The sequence below is a fragment of the Scophthalmus maximus genome, chromosome 7, assembly GCF_022379125.1.
Source record: "Scophthalmus maximus strain ysfricsl-2021 chromosome 7, ASM2237912v1, whole genome shotgun sequence".
In the NCBI taxonomy this organism is placed as follows: Eukaryota; Metazoa; Chordata; class Actinopteri; order Pleuronectiformes; family Scophthalmidae; genus Scophthalmus; species Scophthalmus maximus.
The window spans coordinates 9,317,080-9,340,502 of NC_061521.1; the positions used below are offsets into that span (position 1 = coordinate 9,317,080).

At 45.7% G+C, this 23,423-nt stretch overlaps 1 long non-coding RNA gene across 1 annotated transcript in view; it reads left to right on the forward strand.

Moving 5' to 3' along the window:
* The first annotated feature begins 19,611 nt into the window (after positions 1-19,611).
* The window catches only part of LOC118315448, a 38,903-nt gene continuing 35,091 nt past the window's right edge, over positions 19,612-23,423 (forward strand). The window contains exon 1 of the long non-coding RNA XR_004794854.2: positions 19,612-20,016. This is a non-coding gene — a long non-coding RNA (uncharacterized LOC118315448). The remainder of the gene's footprint in view (positions 20,017-23,423) is intronic.

Genomic DNA, 23,423 nt, shown 5'->3' on the forward strand with positions numbered 1-23,423 from the left:
TCTAACTGCGAGGTCAGAGGTTAAACCAACCCCTACCAATCCTCTCATCCTGACCAATGGGTTTGACCTTTTCCTTTCTCCTGTTCAGCCACAGCTGTGGACAAGGGAACAGGGTGTGGTCTGATTAATTCCTCGCCATGCTCGCTGATATATCGCGCCCTTAGTGCCTCATTTGTGTGAATGTGTGTGTGCGAGCAGAACTGCCAGGCTGGGTCCACATGTATCCCAGCCTGCTTGTTAGCGGCTGATTAGCCCCGACTGAAATGCTGCACCATGCCCTCTCGATGGAAAGCAGGTTTGCTGAGGGTTGGCCCCTCTTGCTAGTGTCCGATACCACACTGGGAGCTTGTGCTGAGTTTGAACTGCAGCTCAAAGGGGAAGCAACGGTCTTTTCTGATGTTCAAACCTTCAAACACTCATTTTTCAATGTTGCTATTTCAAATAGGGTTTACTTTTTTAGCAAGGCCACTGGCCAGACTCTCATGGGTGTTTTCCCGATCAGGCCGGGGCTCCAAGACAGAACAGGGAAAGCAGGATCAGTTTACCCAAATCTGACAGTCTGGGACACTACGCCAAAGCTGTAGTCTCTGTTAAAGTTCGCACTTTAGAATGAATGAAATGGCTCAGAGGAAATACAAAGAGTCCAGTTTCAAGTTGGAGAGGCTTGAGAATGAATGAGATTAAGTTTTGTTGCTACTGTGCCATGTGTCTAGGCCCGGCTCATGGTCATGTGTGTGACTGTATCTGGATATGTATGTTTTCGCAAAAGTAATATAATATATACTCAGTGATTAGTGTATGCGATAGGCCGGCAGTTACAAATTCTGCTGGAGCAGATCGCAGTGCCGCCACCTGCAAAATTTGCCACACATGATGACCACATACAGTAATTGACGGTTCATTTTTCTGGCTTCGTGTCACCGCTCAGACACTCCTGCTTTACAGGCTAATGTGTGCTAATGAGCCGGAAGCACGGTGAAGCGAAGTCCGGAAAAATGAGCCTCAACACTTCAATTCATGCCACTTCGCCAATTATCCGTAACCCATTGTTTCATTTCTAATATTTATTAAAGAGAATGAGATAAATAAGAAAAACTGAATAGTGAGTTGACATTATGTGGGGGGTTGAACTGATGATTGATCTTATGTTAGAGGTCACAGTGTCATAAACGGTCAAACCCACATCTCAACTTTGACATGCAGAATCGTAGACTGTCAAAGTTGACGAAAAGTGAAGCCGACGTGGAAGTGCCTGAAACCTGTATTCTCTGGAGTGACCAGCAGGGGGCGATTCCACTAATTGCACAAAGAAGTCTATGAGAAAATGACTCTACTGCTCACTGGATTTACAACGTCAGTAAACATTTTCCTGCGGAGTACATGGTCTCAGTCGCTACAGTTTCACGTCTTCTTCAACACAGCACGAATGCTCATTTTTGTAAATGATGGTCCCATTTAGAGTAAAATAGATGATCCTATGTGATCGACAGCTAGTACCGTCCAACCGCTGCATGGTCGCAGCTGTAGGTGGACGCCCAGTGGACGAGCCCTCAGCCAGGCCCTACCCCCTGCTCCTCCAAATATGGTTACTGCTGATTTAAAAAAAACAAACAACAAGATGGCGCCGGCCAAAATGATCAACACGAGGTGATGAACCAATAGGTGATGTCAAGGTGGGCTGCCACTGGTGTAGAACACAAGCTAACTCGCTACATTGTGTACAGTCACATACTGCACCTCCTCTGAATCCCAAGGTTGTAGAGCATCAATGCTCCACCCCCCCCCCCCCCCCCCAAAAAAAAAAGAAAAAGATCAGACTGCTCTGAATTAACGATTTGTATGCAGATGCTCGAATTGAAATCAGATGGACGGGAGGCCGTTGTGACACAGTTCGCAGATGGGCCCGTCAGCTGGAATGAAAACGGGACGTCCGCGAAGGGGCATGTGTGTTGTGTTTCAGTAAAGGAATGCGTTAGAATGATGCTGTTTTTAAAATCCTTATGGAAGCGGTCCAGTTCGACCTCATAGCAGATGAGAGGCAAAGCCGAGGACAGGGATAACTAAATGCAGGGGGAAATACAAAAAAGCGAAATACAACAACAATAAAGACTGATGTCTCGAAAAAAATAAAACACAAACCACATTCAGTCTCCTCGGTGAGAGAATGAAACCCAAGCATTTACATTCACAATAAAATCTGACAGACATATGGCTTGTGTCTGTAGCAAAGGCCCCGGACCTTTTGTGCACTGGAGCGAGCACAAGCAATACTTTCTGTTGCCCTCTAATGGGCCTGAGGATACGAGGAGGGGAGCTCTGAGAACAGACAGTCCACGTCAGTCTGGCTCATGCTGCCCCCACGTCGCCCACATTTTCCCCATGTCCAGAAGCAACAATTCAACTGTAAAATTGCTGTTTTATTTTCAAAAAAGGCAGCTTGAGTTTACAAAAAAAGGGCATTAATAAAGCATAGACAACATAAAACTGTGAGTTTGAGGTTCTGCTGAATGACATTGAGTGCTCTCAGTATCCCAACGTGGACCCTAGCACTTTGAATAACAACCTTGCATCACTGAGTCCAGCGCTCGCAGCTATTAGTGAACGTTCTGAGCATGTTTTGCCTCGACCGGCAGGGATATGACTCGAGATGACATTGCAAAACTGCATGAGGCATTAGCTCTCCTTCCCTTTTGGGTAAACTTCTGCAGGTACATCAAATGCATGCCTTGGCGTTGGAGTTTACATACCTGCGAAAGCTAAACACAGAGCATTGACTTAAGGTGTGGCCCCCAGATTTGTATCTGACCGCAGCCATCACAGGCACAATCGCGCAGGCACATGCGCGCGCACACACACACACACACACACACACACACACACACTCATGCTAACCCTCCTCTGAACAGCTGGGAGTGTTTGCAGTGTGAGTGGGTCATTCGTTCCCCTCTCTGTCCCGCACAATGATCCATGCGCTGTCTGTGTTTGCGCTGCACCTAGCTCAAACAGCCCGTATTTCCGTCCCCCTTGCCACTCGAGCACACCCCGAGGCCTCGCTTTTGTGAAGGACGCACACAAACCAGGGAAGGCTTGGCCTCGGGTCACGCTGGGAAAACAAGGGCCAAGTTCATTGAGAAATCAACGAGCATTTCAAGAACGCACCTGATACATTTTTGGCTCTGTGGTTTTTTCCTTTTCTTTTTTCTCCTGCGGCGATTGATAATGTTTCAGCATTCCAATCAGGGTCACTAAGATATTAGTCACGCACCATTTCATTTCCTTAACAATGGCAGTCACGAAGACAAACCTGCTGTCAGGCAGAAGCCGGTGTGCCAAGTTCACAAAGCCAGTGGAAAGCTTGTTATCCTCACTTTCACTCTCTGCTCAGTTATAGAGAGGCTAAACTCCAGATCTTATTCACAAAATAAACAGAAGATAAACAGATCAGATCTTTTTCACTGGCTGTAATCACATAGTATATTATATGTACAATGAAATTATATTGAAGTCAGACCAACCTCTGGCCTCACTCTGGCTTGCTTTTAATTTTCTCAAAATGTCATTATTTTGCTGATAAACTCGGTGTAAATCACTCTGATCGGCTCAATGTCTGAAACCCTGTGTGTGTGTGTTATTGTGTGTGTGTGTTTGTGTGTGTGTGCATGTGTGTGTGTGTGTGTGTGTGTGTTAACACTCCGTCTCTGCATATGCCATTCGCCTCAATCCATCCATGCTGTTTATCTTGAGCATTGCGTTTGGCAGATTGAGGTTTCAATACCAATGGCCTGATATGTTTGGATATAAGAAAGTGGTTTTCCTGTTTTGGCACCGTCAGGGTGTCTTTTCATATACCATCCTGACATCAAACAGTGGATATGTAATATGTAAAGGCCATCTGTGGCGTTCACTCCTGCTCACTGAAGGCTTGGCAGCTAGCAGGTCCTAATAACCTTGGCCCGATAGACTGAGGTTTAAAGAAATGGTACAAAAGTATTTCCTTGCAGTAAAGGCTTTTTCGGGGGGGGGTTATATTTCTATATATATAATTTAATATTATTATTAAATTGTAACTTTTAAAAAATAGCACAATACATTTTTTAATATATATATATATCTTTTTGGGGGGATTATTTTTTATTTTATTTTATTTTATTTTATTTTATTTTATTTTATTTTATTTTATTTTATTTTATTTTATTTTATTTTATTTTATTTCATTTCATTTCATTTATTTATTTATTTTTATTATGTATATTTTTCTATTTTTTTGTTAGACTGGAAAGCCTGTAATAAATAAATGAATCAAGAGCTTTCTGGCCAAAATAAACCAAAGGACAACAGACAAAAAACTCTTGGTATATTCTTCCAGAACTTTCCATTGCATGTCACAGTGGTTCCTCAACAGATGAAGTTTGCACAGTTGTCATCATCAACATAGAACAAAGAAAACTCTGTCACTGTAATAACAGGTGATAACAGGAGAGAGGCGTCATGTCCCCTGACATCACGTCACCACGAGCATCACGAGCTACAGTCGATTGAGCTTTGTCAATCATTGCTGTAGTAGACGTGGTGAGCACCGTGTTTTTGCAGCAGTCTACTGTAAATGTGGGTGTCGTAGTTTTTCATGTTGCACCCAGTGAAGTAACAGTCTTTTTCTGTTCTACCATACAGGCCTTTCACATTTGACTACAGCCTGTTAATTCATTTGTCCCAGCTGGATATCCCTGCACTGAGAATGAGGTACAAACAAACAGCATAAAAGATTATTATAACACAGAATTCGTCATAATATCAGAATTCAAATTTAAATTTAAATAAAAGCATGAATCACTCCCCCATGGGGTGAATACATTTCCGTACTCTGTATCTGTATCTGTATCTGTATCTGTGTGTGTGTGTGGGTGTGGGTGTGTCTGCGTTGAGCTGGACGTCCACCCTCAGGTGGGTTCACGGTGTCCTGGGCTTGTTGGCAGCCTCGGGTTGGGCCTGGCACCGGGCTGCTCGTCAAACACAGGTTCTCTTTGTTGTGTCGGGCCACACACTGAACCTCGCAGAGGGCCTCGCGTACACAAAGGAATGTTTGGATGGATCAGTTACACACAGCCACACACACACGGCTTGTTTGCCTGTTTGACTCCACAACAGTAACCTGACGTCCAAATTGGGCCGGGGAGGGTTCCTGTCGTTCTCCGAGGCCGGACAGTGGATAGGGAGACGGCCAGACCAGAGGGACAAGAGACGGGGGGGGGGGGGGGGGGGGGAGTGTATTCTGGGTCTGGAAGGTCACAGTCAGACGACATCGTCCTGGTGACACTGGTGTAGACAAACTGACAGCTGACCAGCGATCAGTTTGCTTAGCAATGGATGTGTCACAAAGGGCAACAATCTTTTTTTTTTTTTTTACCAAACAGTAAAGAATTCCTTATGAATGCATCTGAGGCCATTTTTCTATCACGATTGTTTGCTTCATCTCCTCTGAAGACATGAACCTTACAATCGGCAAGCACAGTCAACGCACACTCTATTTCAACTCTCCTCCAGCTCCTGGCCTCCGGTTAACCCCACACTTTTCTCCCTGTGTGTGTGCCTGTGCGTGTGTGTGTGTGTGTGTGTGTTTGTGTGTTAAAGGCCACTTTGTTGTGTCTGAGCAGTGAAGCATCTCAGTGAGCAACGACTTCCTGTGAGAAGTGACTGCTATTTCAACTCCACAGCGCTGGGCTGCCTGCGGTTTGTCTGTCTGTCGGTCTGGGTGTCTGCCCTCAAGCAGGAAGAAGACATTTCCGCTGGGACAGAAGAGTGACAGCCAGCGTTGCCAAAACCCAGCGCTGCTCCCAGCGGACTCGACTCCGGTGGAACTGCGAACAGAGGGCATTCTGGGTTGTTTGACGGCAGAGGTCCGAGGGCCACTTTGGGGTTTCACCGGACTCTGACCGTGGACTTCTCTGAGGGGTTCCTCCTTTCTTCCTCTGCTTCCTCTTACCGTGTCTTCTTCATGTGCAGTTCCTCCTCCAGTCCAGTGTCGAGCTCTTGGGTGGAGATGACAACTTCGGCTGGTGGACACAGAGGGGGAGCCGTCCTCCACTCTGAGACCGGAGCCATTACCTCAGCCGCCACCGGCATGACTGATATTTTCGGTCATAGCGTAAAAAACCCGTGATAAATTCAAGCCGCCGAGACATGAAAGGCTTCACATTTGGTTTTATTTTGCTGTGTTGCCACACTTTCGAAAAAAAACCTACATTCATTGCTTCAGAGAATCAAAAGAGCGTCTCCTTTGTTTGAACTTATAACAATAAGGGCGAGAGTAAGAGTAAAAGTCATCATCAGCTTCTGATGAGAGGCCGTTGTAAGCGTGGTATAACGATATAACGGCCGTATTGAGGGCTTCTTTGATATACAAATGTTTCTGCCATATTTAGGACCATGCACTAACTTTTTTTCATTCATTTTCAGAGCAGCGTTTTAAAGCAACATAACTAGAAGTGACTGCATGAAATGTACTGTGGTCCTAAATGTTCTTCCGTTCCCCACATGCTGTATTTATTTTATTCTGTGTAGAATTATTATTATTATTATTTTATTCATCTATTCTTTTTCTGTCAAATCAGCCACCTCCATATCTCCTGGAGCCAGCGTTACACTCGGGAGTGGTTGGCCTGTGAGTGGATTAGGACTTTTCCATTGACCGGCGGTTTGCAGAGGTTATAATCTTGCACCCCAAAGACAGATTTCCCGTTAAGACCAGGGAAGCTGTCTGACTCCGCTTACTGGAATCCGGAGGAATTTGTTGCAAATGCTTGCTGGCAGAGACGCAGACACAAAAGAAAGTGCACAGACAGTGGCAGATCGCGAACACGGTCCAGGCAATTCCTCTTTCTCTCGACCTGAGGTACACAAGGGCAATAAATGTGTCTTTCCTTTATCTTTATTTAGCTTGAACAGAATAACGGCTCCCCAGCGTGCACAGTGCTGGCGCCGCTTGCTGTCGGACGGATAAATCATTCATAACCAAGCGATTAAATATATTGAGGGATATATTGGTGGTTAATGGGCGGTTGGATCCTGGCACTCCTGCATGAAACTCACATCTGACCGCTGTCATCAGGAACCCGTTCGGATGATGATGTCTTTGGGAATCGCCGCCCATCAGTGTGTGGTATGATGAATTAGAGCAATGTGTCACATTCAGCTCAGCGCGGTATGATCTATATGTGAAATATCTGGAGCATTCTGCTCGTAAAAGTCGTGGTGTGATCTGTGCGCGATGCCTTCCGGCAGAGTACTTTTCTGTTCTGACAAAACACACTGCTAACATAATCAGGGGGGAAACATGATTTGTATTTTTTTTTGTTTTTGTCTGCCGGTCGTCGTAAAAAATAACCAGAGTTTGATGCCTTTATGAACATGATTAGCCGCCATTCGAAGGCGATGGACTACATTTGGAAAACAAAGTGACAGCTGAGTCTTCCCAGTAGATGGAGACAGAGCATAAAACACTAAATCTGACACAAGGAGCTCGTGTCATTTTGAAATCGGTCCATGGTCTCCCTCAGTTGACTGTGAAATAAAAACACGCACAGGAAATGCATGAAGACCCTGACAGCCAGCAGAGGGAGATGTTGGACAAGCCTTGAGGCAGCAGAGGGAAGGAGGTCCTTACTTCGGCCAGCCTGCATGGAGTTGAGGTCTGTCCCCCCCAGCCCCTCCGCCATCTTAATTGCTGACTTAAACTATCGCTGCGGTGACGGACTGTCCCAACACTGCCGACGGTATCTGGGCTTTACCTCTCATCTGTTAATCAAAAGCAGCACTTGCCTTATTGTCGGAGAGACCGTTAATATTTCACTGTATCGTCTGTTTGTCTGCAGTGCCTCCGCTTCATTTTTTACTTAAGGCCCAGAGTGAAAGTCTCCTCCCTCTCGTTTTCCTCCCCACTCTGTTGATCACCGTGAATCAGAGTTGAGACAGAGCCACCAGCTGGCAGAGGGAGGCCCGGTCCCCCCGCTTGCACGCCACTGCACACATGAATATCATTTAATAACTTCATTTGCACTTCCTGACTGCAGCCGACACTCCAGTGGATTGGATTGCCGTCTGGATGCATGTGTGTACTAAAGGAATGTGTATGTAAGTGAGTGTGTGTGTGTTTGTTTCGACTCTCGATTGCACACGTCTTTCTGGATTCCGAGGAACACATCTCCTCCAATTGCAGCCTGCCGTGTGATTGAAACAGTGTCTGGCTCGGACACCCCCGTGCCCCCAAGTCCCACCAGGCGTATCGCTGTACGGTAACAGTACCCCCATTAAGATTCAAAAAAGAGCTTGATCAAAGATAGACATTGTGCTCACTTCTCCGAGTCAAAGTGCATTATGGCACCGGGGGGGGGGACATCAAACACATGTAAATACACGGTTTAACTGTGCAATCTCTGGCCGATCTCGAACCGGAACCAGTGGTCAGAGCTGTCTCCTCTCGTAGCGAGTGGGCTGACGTTAAAGAGCTGGAATATGTCTACATAGTGGTAAACGGGGCTTCGAGAAAAACTGCATAATAATTACAAACGCGCTCAATGATCTGATTATTCCCTCGGGAGGAAATGGCATTCGTGTCCATGATTGCGTGAGGGAGACTTTGTGAACCTTTGCGGCGAGGCATGGTTTTTATCAGTGCCCTGCGTCCGTTCAGGGACCTGCCAGTGCAGCCACAGGCCCCCGGTCAGCACCCTCTCCAGTCTTGCACTTGTTTACCTCATCCATTGTTATTTTGTATCCATTTATTTATTTTCATAAGAACAATTATTTTTTCTTATTTTGATTTTTAATTTTGTCCACCATTTCTTAGAGGAGAGTTTTCCTGTTGCAAACCCCCATAGATGTGCGTTTTAGAGACTTTATGGTTATGATCTTATGACAAAGGTCATCTGGTCACACCACCGGCCTGTTTCCTCTGATCGTTTGACAGCTTGTGTTTCTTCCAGCCCCGGCATCTGATGAATGAATGAATGGCCAAAAACACAACCTACAGGTGGCGATGAACTGGAATTATCCTTTAATATGGCAGACGAGCCAACGTACGATTGCCTCCATTCCATTTTATTTACCACTCTCTTGTTTACTCAATGCTCGCTCAACATTTCACCGTCTTGGTTTTTCTACGCGTGTCAGCAAGCCTTCTGAAGCTGACGTCCAGGAAATATACACTGCTTCTAATCAGATTATCTTTTCCCCCCAAATACTTCAAAGATTTTGGGGGAAAAGATAAGAATCAAGATCCGCCGACCCAGTAAATTACTCTGAGTGTGCTCCAAGTTTCCGACTCGCGCATAATCAGCCTTTGCTGGATCCAGAGCGGTTTGCACCTTTTAACAGAGCTGCAGACCCCCAGAGCCATAAACTGCTCCGCTCCGCAGTATAACGCTCGCCGCCTGTGTAAACTCCGCTGCCCGAGCTCCCTTCTAATCACACGGGTCAAATGGAAGTTCACCGAGTAATATTCACGTGTGCCAATTTACACCGAGCTCCTTCCTTTGCTTCGCGTTCAGTTATCGCACAGGGCTAGAATTAACTCTCTGGCCATGTATTTCATCAAGACAAAATACCCTGTAGTCTTTACACAGCAAAAGGAAAGAAAAAAAAAAAAAAGGAAATACAGATGCCTTCTTAAAGTTTAAATGAGAACAAGAGCCAAAAAGAAATTACAGAGGAACTCCATTAGCTCCCTATGATTTATTAAGCCTGTTTCCCCTTAAATCTCACTCACAGCTATTTTTTTCTTTTCTCTTTTCTAGTCGACGATTCTTTCACTTGAGCCATCTCGGCTGTTTTCAAATTCACATCCCGCCCACCCTTGCCCTTCTAGCGCAGTCATTGGGGGAGACGGCTCGCTGTCCGTGATGCAAGCGAATTTGTGGCACCCGGGATGGAGGACGCCCAGGGTGCTGATTCAGGCCGTGCGAGGGAGGGAGGGAGGGAGGGGGTGAAGGAGAGAAGGGAGTGACACGGAGGGGGACAAAACTGTCTCCATGAGCAGCAGCTCTGTGACAGAGGGACGGCTTTGTCCGCACTGGCTCGCCAGACTTGTGAGCACTTTGGAGGCAGAACAACCAAAAAATTGAGATACACAAGTAGGAGCGCGGTTTACAGTAAAGCGCACTGCAAACACTTCTAAAAATAGCCTTCTTGTGAATGAGTCCTTTTTTTATTTTCCACACACATGTGGATTTTTTTTGTTTTATTACAGTCCTCCAGTCCTCAAAGATCATTGACCTCGCGTGACCCCTTGAGCGTTCCACTACAAGGGAAGTGACTGTTCTGGCCTCGGACATGGACAATGCATGTTTGTCCTCTCTGGGCGCAGTGTGTAAGAGATATACTGTACAGTAATCGCACTGTGCAGCGACCACCATTGATTGCTGCAAGCTTTAAGTTCTTTGAGGTCAATTACTGTAAGGGGGAGAGAGTGTGTTGCTCTGTGATAAATCCACAAGTCTGACCATTAATTATACTAATGTCTTTCCTGTAGTCTTTTTTTTTCTTCTTCTTCTTCTTCTTCTTTTTCTTTTTTTTTTTTCAAAGCACTGGCAGATGATGATGGTGGTTTGAAGTGTGAGGCCAGCACGGTCGTTTCATAAACAGAAAAGCAGCATTTGTCATGGCTGCTTTTGACAGCTCATGACAACATGTGATGAATAACACATGCCGTGTTGAGTAAGAGAACCGCAGCAGGGCTGCGGGGATGGCCCAACAGTCAGTCGGAATCGACAAAGATCTTTTGGGTCAGCCGGAGGGGGGGGGGGGGGCGCAGAAAAAAATCCCTTAAATGGAGACAATCCAAGTGCACTGACGGGGATCAGATGCGGTAATGACCCGGCAAACAACAGGGCCAGGCCACATGAGGTAAATATTAGATGCCACATGCAAAAAATCACTTGTGCACTGACACATGCGAACACGCCACACAGAGGAATATATGCACATGAGGAACGCAGTGAAAGCAGAACAGACGCGTACTGTACATGTGCTTCAGCCACGGTTCCATCCGTGCCGCGTGCGTCCGTACGGATGTCGCTGCAAAGAGCAGGGCTCCTGCTGTATATTTTCAGAGCAGTCAACTGTTTTTCATTTGCACTGGCTGGGGTGAGCAGGTTCATGGAGTCCCATGACCGAGAATAGACGGTTCATCTGAGTGTGCTATCAAGGCCTGCCCCACATCTTGTTAAGGCACGTCTGCCAGGCTATCTAAGCCTATCACTGTAGTGCTGCGACGGAAAACAAACAACATCCCACATGCACACAAATCTACAACAACACCCGGCTGTATGGGCACTCATCCTCTCGGGACTCATCCTGTCCTTAAAAAAACAGGTCACAGGGGAGTCCCACGCCTTGTTTGCCCTCGCGGCTTTTCTGGCTCCGTGTCAGTGTCAGCCTGACTTTCTTGCGGAACACAGCATATGGGGCAGCTTTTGTCTGCCATAATAGGATGAGGGTGCCAGAACCTGAAGTGCCAGGAGAAGGCACGTGATCGCTTTACCTGAGATGACCCTTCCCCACTTGAACATGGCTCACCCTATGGGCGTTGCTGCGTTTTTTGTTACGCCTCTTATAATAATGTAACATGACCTGCTGTGCACCTTGGACTAAACCACTAGCTGGACGCTATGCACTGGAGCTTGAAAAGGTGGTTATTAGTTGTGCTCCGTTTTTCCAATGTTGTCCTGACTAAATTTGGTGAATGGGAGCCCTGCCCCACGATATTTTTTGTGAAAGAGCAGAAGTGCAAATTTCTTCAGGTACACTTCACAAACTGTTGCCTGCATTAGAACGATTGGAACACTGTAACTGGGATATGTAACGCCTCGTGGTTTATCACATATGACAGTAATTTCAAACGAACATTTTCGAAAATATTTTGCCTCGGCAAATGACGTGCATGAAGACCTTCACCCTGAATCAGTTCACATGAGGATCCCACATTTATTGAAATGATCAAAAAGTTGTTATAAACCATATTGGGCCGCCATAATAAAAGACAAAACATATGAAAGACACAATGACGGTATATTTTAAACGGTTGACTGCTTGGAATGCTTATCCATAATCTTTAAAGTAGCATTCTATAAACGTGGTCTTAATACTATAAACGCCCTTGCGAGTACCACAGGTAAACACATCCGTGAAGACATCACAGGTATGTCACACGGGGCGTTCATAGCTGATGTTTATCGTCGGAAAATGTTCCGCATGATCGCCTGCAGCCAGTTTGGGTTATGTCAAGATCTAAAAGAGGAATTCTTTTATAAACAAGAGACAACAGAAGTCGCTCTCACAACAAAACACCAGTGTTCATCCCTCCACACTCTGCATCATTTCTGCGACCTTTCAAGTGGGCAATGCAGCAACTGGAAAGGCAGAACCATGGTTTTAAAAATAAATTAATTGATAAAAATAAAAAATAAAAATCTTCTAGTCAGCTGATGCATTTGGAAGACTTGACCGACTGGCTCCAATAATGTCCTCAGCTTATTGAGGTGTCTGAGGAAAATTCTGATAAGACATGTAACAGTAGAATAAGTTAGAGCTATAAAAGGCATTTGTATACAAATATTTAAAACATATATATATATATATATATATATATAATATAGTTTTTATTCTGTGTACAGCTTTTCATGTGTTGTGCAGTGTTAATATTTTTAAGAATAATATGAAGAAAGTCATCGAATTAGCCTTCTCATGCATGAGGCAATTTTCTTGACTTCTTTTCGTGGAAAATACGCAGATTAACACGAGAGACGGGGAAGAGGCCGATGGTATCATTTCACCGTGTCCTCGTCCAACCTGCTGTGTCTCGCTGTCACTGGGTCATTTGATGAATGGTTAACATAACCTTTGTACTGACAGATGGAGTTGTAGATCCCCGCATCTTAGTATTTACCAGAAGGTTTAACAGTCTCTTGCCATTAGACTGTCATTAGTGACATTCGGTACGCCGAGGCAATACTTTCCAACCTAAGCTCATGCAATGGTAGAGCACTGTGAACTGGATCCACAAAATATTGTGTTCCTCAACAAACACTGCTGTTCATTCAATACCGACCCAGTTTCTCTTTAAGCCCCCAGAACTTGAGATGCCTGTTGAGGGATGAATTATTCAAATTGTAATGTTTGGGCTGATAATATAAATGGAGAGTAATTTGACTGGCCGGTCGAGTGGGGGAAAAACAGCGCCGTAATTATACACATTTATATGATTATATTTTCATATAATTCATAATCTGCTGCAAATGAGCTGGACGTGCCTTGGATGTGGTCCTGCTGCAGTTGTGTGCACTTAAATAGGAACATTAAGTATTCAAACAGCTGAAGGTGCTGCACTCGAACCGCTCCTTCGAACCGCTCCTTCAAAACCTCTAAGCTTTTGAAAACATCTTCCTTTTGAAATTGGAGACACTCCCTCTGAAACATCAGGTTGTTTCAAACTGTAGATGAGCCCAGAGACTGTGAGGTACTCAGCGCTGATGACTGTGAAGCATGCTTGTGATAAGGTTTTTACCCCAGCCACGTTAGCCTAGGTGGGTTGGTTGGTTGTGTCTTTTCCACGTGTTATTTCCATTTATTTTTAATTAGATTAACAGTTGCTGCAGTATTCAGACCTCTTTACTTTTTTGCAAACAGCTGACTGTTTCATTTCCATTAGGTACAATTGCGAATTTTGCCCACAAATCTGCGCTAATTTAAATAAATTGAATACAAAGTATAAAGTCCAAGAACGCTGTGCAATCTTCCACAAAAAAAGGGTGTAAAACCATTTCCAAAGCTTTGAGTATTCCCATGAGTACAGTGGCTACAATAATTGTGAAATAGAAGAGGCTTTGAACCACCATGGCATCACCCGGGAGTTGCCCATCTTGCCAAACTAATAGCAGGCAAGAATTCGGGCCAACAATCGCTCTAACAGAGCTTCAGGAGTTCTCTCCAGAGATGGGAGAACCTGCAGGAAAGACAACCCTCTCAGCAGCCCTCCACTAATAAGGCCTTTATGATAGAGTGGCTAGACGTCACGTAGGCCATTCTGAGTAATAGCCATGTGACAGCACATTTGCAATTTGCCAAGTGGCAGTTAAAGGCGAACATGAGGAAAACGATTCCTTTGGTCTGTCGAGGCAAAAACCCCCCGGAACTCTTCAGGCAGAACTCCAAACACCGTGCCTGACAAACACCAGACACCGCTCATCGCCCGAATAATACCGTCCCGATGGTGAGGCCCGCTGGTGGCAGCACGGGGGGCTTCTCAGGAGCAGGGTCTGGGGGGACTGGTCCGAACCATAGACTCTATATAATGGATGTAGTCACCGGGTCCTGTAAATGAAGCCAAGTGCCTGAAGACTGTGTTCTCTGGAATAACCAGCAGAGGGCGACTCCACTGAAAAGATGTCAGTTTCTATAGAAGTCTATGAGAAAATGATTCTACTTCTCGCATGATTTATAATTTCAGTTCAACATTCGTTTCATAAATTGTTGTTGTCTCATTTAGAGTAAAACAGACAATAAAGCAGCGTATGCATTGGAGCGTAACTGCTAGTAGCCTACCGTCCAATCGGTGCAGGGTTGCAGGTGTAGGCGGTGCGAGCTCTCAGTTGGTCCCACCCCCACTGATACGTCCGGTTCCAAAAAAACAAACAAGATGGCGCTGGAGAAAATGCCAGAGTGCACGTGACCAAAGGCCGACACCACAGTTTCGCCGTTCTGCACAACAATGACCTGAAATATACAGCCAAGGAAACACTGGAGTGGCATTGAGGCAGGTCTCCGGAGTGGCCCTGACTGTCCTTGAGTGGCCCAAACAAAGTCCAGGCAGAAGTTAGGAGAGCACTGATGACGACAGTGCGGAGATGCTTCACATCCAATCTGATTGGAGCCTTAGAGGACCTGCTAAGAAGAACGGGATAAACTGCCCAAATCAAGGTGCGCACGAGAAGAGTTGAAGGTGTAACTGCTGCCAAAGGGGCTTCTACAAAGAACTGAATAAAGGGTGGCAATAACTTTGGAAATAAGAGATTTGCATTTTTAATTTTGGATTACAAACAATTCTAAAAACACGTTTCTACTTTGTTGTCATGGAGCATTTGTATGGAGTGTAGATTGATGGGACATGACCAGTATGAGCTATGCAGCTATGTGTTTTCATGTGTATAAAAGAAATCTCGAATAACAAATGTAGTATGTCTCTTAAAATCTATTGCTCTAAGTATGTGTAGGTCTTATCACGGCAACGGAGCCGTGGGAAAGGTAGCGGCAGGTCCGCCCAACATATCACCGTGAACCAAACTAATTGAAGATTATGGCCGGGAGTATGCCATGCCTCTGCCGGCAGATAATCCCTCATCAGCTGCCATCTGGACTCGGAATGAGGAGTACATTTCATGGAGGGACTGCCCCCATGGTGCTGCAGAAACTGAGAGGCAGCCATGTTTAATTACTGGCCTCACTAACGGCACTCAGGGCTGGTGGAGCACAGACTGGGGCGGGACGGCGGACTGGGGTTCTGGGAGTCTCGTGGCGTGGGGGGTTGGGTCGAGGGGAATGCCTAAGCCCCAAACTGTGGAAAACGGGAACAATGAGATTGTGTTTGGACTGAACGCTCCGCCGCTTTGCCTCAGTTGCCATTGTCTTCCCAGGCCTCTTTCTTAAGCCGTCGCAGGTTACAAATCCAGACGCATATTGAGTCATTCATACATCTGTCATTGACAGGGTGAAAACCCGTGTAGGGACTCCTGCTGGGACTTTAATGAACACGTTTTCCAGGGGAGGTAGCGCTTGGAAGTTAACAGACTGGCACAATGGAGAATGTGAGAAAGTTAGCGACGGCCAAGAGTTCGAGGTCTGCAGCCAGTTTTGGTTTGCGGACTTGTTTGATTCCATGCAGCACTTTGGTGGGAGGGTGTGTCTTCTCAATTCAGAGCAAACAAAGGCAATCCACCACACACTTGGAAGATAGAAAGTAGAAATGAAATACCGGAGAGCATGGACTCTCACAGGTTCGGAGGGTGAGCGTGGAGAACTTTCAGCGAAGCGCCCTGTTCACAAATAAGCATGGCTTAGTGTGCAAGGAGCCTCCAGACAGTCTCAGGTCAAGGAGCATTCAGGCAGTCAGACTTCTCACCACAGTCACAGGCGACCGCGGCGCTTCACCCCGTGGCTGGAATTCCTGTTGCTTTACGGATGGTGGTGGACTCCGTTTGAATGCGAGAGGGGGCGAATGAGACGAGTCAGTCGTAATCCTCAATCTAAATATCAAGTGGTTTTGCGTTTGCAAACGTGTTGTGTCTGGACTCTTGAATCGAGCGGCATAAGAGATTCATTGTGTGAAGCCGAGTGTAGAGACAGGGTGAGGATGTGTGCGTTCAGGGGTCTGTCACACAATTGTTGGATTGACTTTGGATCAAAGAAATAGAAGAGGGGGGGGGGGGCTTTTTCACTTTGTAGCAGCTGCCCAGGGGAGAAAAACAAATCTTCCATTCTTTCAAGTTCAATATTGATTTGTGCATATGGCAGGATATTGTATCCGAGACATTAATAAACATGTGAATAAATAAATAATATTCCGTAAAATTCATGTCAAAACTTGTCAAATCAGTTTTTTTAATTTGAAAGTATGACAAATTGTGCAAATGTAACATACAGCGTACAGTGGCACATTTCAATAAGTTATTTGTGCTGAAACTGAGGACATGACACAACCAGAAAAAAGGGCAGTGCGGGGATTCTTTGATCTCCGAGATGGAGCAGGACATCGGCATGAAGTCTTCCTTGTGGAAACACAAAACCATCTTGTGGCTTTGGTGCCATAAACTGTGGCCTCTTTTCTCCTCCTTGCGCTCCCCCAGGAAACTCCCTCATGGTGCAGCATGAAAGGCCTGCGTGACGTACACGACACCGACTTGTCCGACCCCACTGATGACACGAAGCTAAACGTGGCCCAATCTACGAGTGCGACTGCTCCGCTCCAGCGCCATGTTATCAATCAGGAGTAGTGAGGCCGAGTCTCTCCCGAAACCGCTTTCACATCGAGTCGACGGGAGTGATTCGATTTAACGGGCAGAACCACAGCTGCGTCTTTGTCCTTGGGTCTGAGTCTGGAGCTGCCAGACGGGGTCCGGGTGCTGAGGGCAGAGCGTGGAGCCCACGTCAGTGGTCCATACACGTACGAGAGCAAGACTTGCTCTTCTGAAGGCCGACGGCGGCCCTGGTCATCTCACACGATTCAAACAGTTTTGCGTGACCAATAAAGTTTAACTTAACTCAAGACAACCTTGATGCCGAACATGAAATTGGCTTTTTGTGAGATTGTATCACACACACAGATACCCATGATTCTTTTTTGCGGGTGCTGGGTGGCAACTGTATCAGCACAAAGGAAAAGAAAAATACACCAGTTTATGTTACGTGGACATGTTAGTCTTCTTCTGATGTCACACAGAGTGAGCAACTAATGGATATTAATATTATTTAAATAAAAGTTGTTCATTTGTTTGTTTTTTTAATTGCTGGATTTAATCAGTTTTCACACGATTAAGCAGCGGCAACGAGAAACCATTTGGCATCTGGTTAGCAAAATAATTTTTTTAATATTATTGAAAATCCAAATCATTGCAGATTCAATTTCTGTCGACTCATCAATTAATCAACTGTTCCAAATCCAGTCATCGCTAGGTTGGACTTTCATTTACTGAAAAACCAAACTTAACATTAGTCCATGCCGACTTAAGGAATACAAACTTCTGTTATTTTATACTGAAATATATAAGCAGCAGTGACATGTAGGCAAGAACACTCCAACAGACCAGAGTGCATTGCAATAAGTGACAGACACTAACATGCCTGTATTCAATGAGAGCAAAGGGTTCATGACTCCATATGCAGGGAATCCTAGCAGATCCTGAAACACATTAGCTAAACATCAAAACAAAGGGATCAATGCTTAAGATGATTAGTTGAGATTCTTTAGCATATGTAAATGGAATAAAAGAAGACTATGTAAAAACAAAGGAAATATCACTGGAGAGTACAATACGGCCTTAAACCTGAACCATTTATCCCAGTGCAATGAAACAGAATTTAACAACTATCCTTCAGAGGCAGGAAATTCCCTCTGGAAACAGTCAGGAATTTTACGTCATTTCATTTGGCACGAGCTCGCGGTGCCTAAACTCTTGGCCCGAGCGCGCCGCTCCATATGAACCCGGTCACCCCCGCCCAGTAATCCTCGCTCTCCTTATAACTGTGGTGATGTTGTCACATGAACTGCGGAGCCTTTAAAGCTGTGTGCACGAGAGAGAGAGGGAGAGAGAGGACACGTCACGAAACGACCGCCACACTCATGCAGGGCTAATCTCATTACCCTTGTCTCCAATGCAGCACGGGGTCAACGGGGTTGCGGCTGCTTGTGCCACAGCAGCGGCACAGGGATCAGAACTATCGTGAATTTTTTCGGCCAAGGCTTCACAGTAACATGAGTCACCGCAGTGTACAAGGCGGGTTTGTATTAATAGCCCCTATCACTATCAAGGGGCCCTAAGTGGGCCCTGGCTGTCGGAGCGCGGCATGTTGCCGGGGTGAAAGTTGTTTTGTGTGCTCGGGATGAAAAGGTTTGTGCCGCCCTGTGTCTACTGTCTGTCAGGTCTGGCGTCTCAGAGCGGCCCGCGCAACAGGTGCAACCGAAAGACGCGGCGAGAGTTATTCTGAGTCGATCGCTCGAGTCACCGTTAAAACATCCCCGAGGCCGCTCGGCGGGTCTGAAGGATCGCAGAGTGAGCGGCTCGACTGCTTAAGTGCACTTTGGAAAGGACACTCGGCGCTTCAACCGATGAGCACAAAAAACACGTGCGTTTCTCCCCAGATGTCCCTTCACAGAAACACTGGGAATACAACAAATGAACGACAATAATGTAGAAAACTGCTCATAGACGTTCATTCTTACATTGGTCCACGTTTTGTCCGATTTTGCGGCCACCACAGTTGTTTGTCAATCTGATTTAACAACAACAACAACACTTTAACACAAGTACGTTACCGAAACACTTCCCTTCGACCATTTGAACTTTTCAAACTCTTTTAATCCCCCTGAAAACAAACGTAGCACTTGTCAGATAAAGCTTGAACGGATTATACTTCGCCAGCCAGGATGGTTCATGTTTTCACTACCCATACGTTTTGAGTATTGACAATCGCACCTGAATATCAAAGTAAATTGAACTTCCAGGTCCAAATTATGCACCGACACGACACACTGCGCTGTAGGTCAGGTCCTGACCTCCTCAGTGGCGCAGATATATGTGCTATTAATAATAATAATAATAATAATAAAAATAATAATAATAATACATTTCATTTATATTGACCAGTACTCTAGCATCAAAGATTGGAACTCAGCCAGATTGGACCCAAACGACGCCATGGCTCCACAACACGACCCTCGAACTCTGGAGGGATGGTTCTGCAGAGGCGAGCACACGGAGCGCACATCAGGAACCCTGACTCCACGTGACCAGGAAACAATCATCCAAACCGAAACGGATTCAATATTTTTTTGTTTCCGCCACACAAGCGTTACCAGTGAAAACACTGCGGTAACAACGCAGCAGCAGCAGCTGCAGCTCTCAGCCTTTTTCCGGGCGCACGCGAGGTGAGTCACAGTCGCCGCGCAGCGCGCGCGCGCGCAGACATTTGGGGACAGCGCGCGCAGCAGCGGACGAGACGCTTTAAACGCTCGTGCGTAATCCTGTCCTCGCGTCGGAACCGCCTCGGTGACTGGAACTCGTCGGAGGATCACTCTCTGGGGCAGGTTTGAATGTGACGCGGGAGCGCCTTCCGGACAACTTGGGCCCGTGGCACCGGAGACGACACGACGACAGCTGCTGCCGGAGCCGGAGCCGGAGAGAGCAGCCTCCTCCCCGTCGGCTCCCCTCCGCAGCCGGCGGACGCGCGGGGAGGAGACGACAGGTCACGGTCACGGTGAGTCCACTGCAACTTTTCTTTAGGTCAAACACATGACACGTGGACGTATGTCACATGTCATCGAGAAGAAACGACCGGTGTGTGTGTGTGTGTGTGGAACAGGCATTATGATGACAGGCCCATGCAGTTTTCAGTATCCTTAATACTGATTTTGATTGATAGGGTGATTTCACTTTATTTTTTATTTTCAAAGCCAGTCCAAGCCCCATGCAGCACTGACAAGAAGAAGGGTAGATGGACTACCATTCCTTTTTTGTTATTAGAATAACTACTTTGTGTAGAGTTCCTTCATTCTGTGGTTTTTGTTTAGTTTATTTCCTGTATTTGTACTCAGTGCCCCTTGTTGGTAGGTGTCATGTGACCGCAGGTTCATTGTCATTGGAAGAAATCAAACCAGAACGTTTTTGTTTAACCAGCACCTAACTGTGCTGAGGTGCAGTGTAATAAGTGTGTGCGATGAGTGCAAACATAAACTACAGCACAGAGGAGCTAGATCCATGCAGCAAGTCTGCTCTCCAATTAAAATCTAGAAGTTGAGATTCAAGTTTTGTTGTGACACGAAGAAATGCAACAATAAAAGATAAAGAAAGGTTACCTGAGGTTAGATTAAATATCTTTTTTGCTAGGACAGAAACATAATTTACTGAATTTAAATGAAACAATTCATTCAAGGTCAGACTGAGCAATACAGGAGGAGCACCCGATAAGAAATTATTAAAAACATAAAGCATCGTAGCAGTGATCGTCAAAAGTGTCTTTAAAGTGTCTCAGATAATACCTTGGTGCCGTGAGATGCAAGATAATATAACATCTGAAGTACGGTACTGTATATTGCACCAGCAGACCTGTCGCTGACACCTCTGCATGATCGCACTGCACGGCCGTAACAATGTCTGTGGGATTCAGAAGCAGCTGGAAACTTCTCATTTCAACATGGAAACATCATTCATTTTCTTAGCAAAAAGAAATTGATAATAATTGCTGCCAAACCCCATTTAAAAATGATTCAATACACACCTGGCTCACGAAGAATAACATTTATTTTGCAGCCACTGCCACATTATTGCTCACGCTGCTAGCACCATGTGGAATTAGTTGTCAACTCTTCTGAAGGGTTTCGGCTGAGGACTGTCCTCATCTTCAGGTATTTACATGGATTTTGTGTAAATCCAGGATGTTCCGTATTCTGCAACAACATCAGGGGGGGTTTGTATAGTATGACACGGCCTGCTCTCGGCACGGCCTCTGTCCAGATGGTGTGTGTGTGTGTGTGTGTGTGTGTGTGTGTGTGTGTGTGTGTGTGTGTGTGTGTGTGTGTGTGTGTGTGTGTGTGTGTGTGTGTGTGTGTGTGTGTGTGTGTGTGTGTGTGTGTGTGTGTGTGTGTGTGTGTGTGTGTGTGTGTGTGTGTGCGCACAACTCTTCACTTTGCCGTCCTCTCTTTTCTATTTTTTCATTGCTGGTGGAGCTCATCAGGTAATAGCTGAGTGAAGTGCGCAGCTCCCCGGGTGCACCCACCGTGAATCATTAATTATATTACAGCAGCCGTTAAAGATTTCTGAGCACAGTCTGATGACTAAGCAAGGTCTCGGCACCGGCGGTGAAAAGACGATGATTCAGTCTGACAGTGAAATAACTAACAATGTGATAACTTTCACGCAACGGATTGTGGTGAATGCATATTTTTTCTTTCCTTGATGTGCTTCCTCGTGCCCCCTTTCTCCTTTTCCAGCGATTATTCCTGTGATCTAATATCATATCTGCCGCAAATCACTGTCGCAATAGAAAACAGCTGTGCAAATATTTACGGTCAGTAGTAGCTGCATGGTCATAAGTGCATAAAAGCTCTTGGCAAAACCGTACGGAGGGCTTTTTTATCTTTTCTGTGTAACATGATGCTCCGTGTTTTCTCAGTGCAAGATCTAATTTTACTGAGAGACTGTAATAAGTGGATATTCACAAAGTGAGCTGCACTCCGGCAACACGAGGTGTAAATTTACATGAGCAGGCTGCATTTTTTTTTCTCATTTTGGTTGTAAAAGATTTTATTATTTTGCGACATTATAAGAAAACAGAGACCCTACTGCTGTAGTCATTTATTTTCGGCATATTGATGTACAACGTCTGATTTTCAATGGAAGCCTTCGTTGGTGACGGGAGCCCTGTACAATGGCTGTGCCGCAGCCGACTGTGGCCGAACAGGTGAACATTGTCACGCAGGTGAGACAGACAAATCAACAAACCCGCCTGGGGACGAATGCTGACGAATGCAATAAACCGTGCTGCAGCTGCACTGAAAACCGAGTGCATGTCTTCTTGAATATTTTTTAATGGCTTGTTCCGAGGCAGTTTATCCCATATTGATGATGCAAACTGTTAGTGTACAGAACAGAGTACAGTATCAGTTGAAATGGCACAAAACCTGCTAAACTGTATTGGGTTTATTTTTGTCTTGCAAAGAATTGATACTGGTGGTTTAACCCCCCCCCCCGTGACTTTGAAAAAGTCTTCTTTAAGAAGGGCACGTTCGTATCTGTGTCTTTTATGTGCATGACCTAATTCCACAATCAGCAAAGAATCTGCACTGATGGCAGCATGGTCATGTGTGTGTGTGTGTGTGTGTGTGTGTGTGTGTGTGTGGGATTGAATGCGCACGCTCCCCCCTCCCTCCCCGCATTGCTTCCTTGTAAAGCTGACAGAGAGCACACCGAGTTCATCTGAGGACAGGGAAATGCTTTTCTTGTCAGTGTGAATCATTTTGGAAAAATGAGACTCTGGACTGAATTGCCCCTGCAATTTGGCATGTTTCTCCTTTTTTGCTTCATTGTCTATTTTGGCTGAACTTGCAGTTCTTCATTTCACTGCCAAGAAAACTTCAGGTCCTACACAACAGGCAAAACTAGTTTCGGAGTCTACCGTGGCCTGTGAGCAAACAAAATAAACCTCCGCAGAGTGCGGCCATAGCTTCCTGTTTATCTGTGAATTCCGAAGAGAAAAGGGCGCGAGCCACGTCTGTACTGTAAATCCAGTGCCCCCCCCCCCCCCCCCCCCCCCAACACACACACACTCCGAGGAACATGTGAGGAAAATACTGTACCTCTGTTTGCTTTACACCTTCAAATAAAACTGTACGGGGAAAATGACACTAGTCCACTTTTTTTTATAGACATGTTAAGTGTATTTAGACTAAGACCCTGCCTCGTTTTAAAAGGTACGTGCTCTCTCCGCTTGAGCAGTTTGGAGAACCGAACTCTGCAGTGCAGCGAAAGAAAGTGTGAGTGGGAGAGGTTTTGGGACGTAGACAAGGAGGAAGGGAGGGAGATGGAGGGAGTAAGGGGGGGGGGGGATTTTTAATTTTGCAGTCAGCCAGCCCCCTTATAATTCTGCTGCCCCCCCCCCCTATCAGA